The 319-nt window shown below is 69.9% G+C and overlaps 1 protein-coding gene across 1 annotated transcript in view; it reads left to right on the top strand.

Moving 5' to 3' along the window:
- LOC102259690 (plectin) overlaps positions 1-319 on the top strand; it is a 34,198-nt gene that overhangs the window by 26,917 nt on the left and 6,962 nt on the right. The gene's annotated exons all lie outside the window — the stretch shown is intronic.

The following is a 319-nucleotide window of genomic DNA, read 5'->3' as shown; positions in this document are numbered from 1 at the left end:
GCCAGCCTGGTGGGGCCCGAGCTGCACGAGAAGCTGCTGTCGGCCGAGAAGGCCGTGACGGGCTACAAGGACCCGTACTCGGGGCAGAGCGTCTCCCTGTTCCAGGCCCTGAAGAAGGGCCTCATCCCCAGGGAGCAGGGCCTCCGTCTGCTGGACGCCCAGCTGTCCACGGGCGGCATCGTGGACCCCAGCAAGAGCCACCGCGTGCCCCTGGACGTGGCCTACACCCGGGGCTTCCTGGACAAGGAGACCCGCAAAGTCCTGAAGGGGCCCAGGGACGAGGCCAAGACCTACGTCGACCCCCGGACGCGGGAGCCGG

The sequence above is a fragment of the Myotis brandtii genome, unplaced genomic scaffold (genome assembly GCF_000412655.1).
Source record: "Myotis brandtii unplaced genomic scaffold, ASM41265v1 scaffold1956, whole genome shotgun sequence".
Classification (NCBI taxonomy): Eukaryota; Metazoa; Chordata; class Mammalia; order Chiroptera; family Vespertilionidae; genus Myotis; species Myotis brandtii.
Note: the sequence above shows the minus strand (reverse complement) of the source record. Positions and strands in the feature narration are given on the sequence as shown.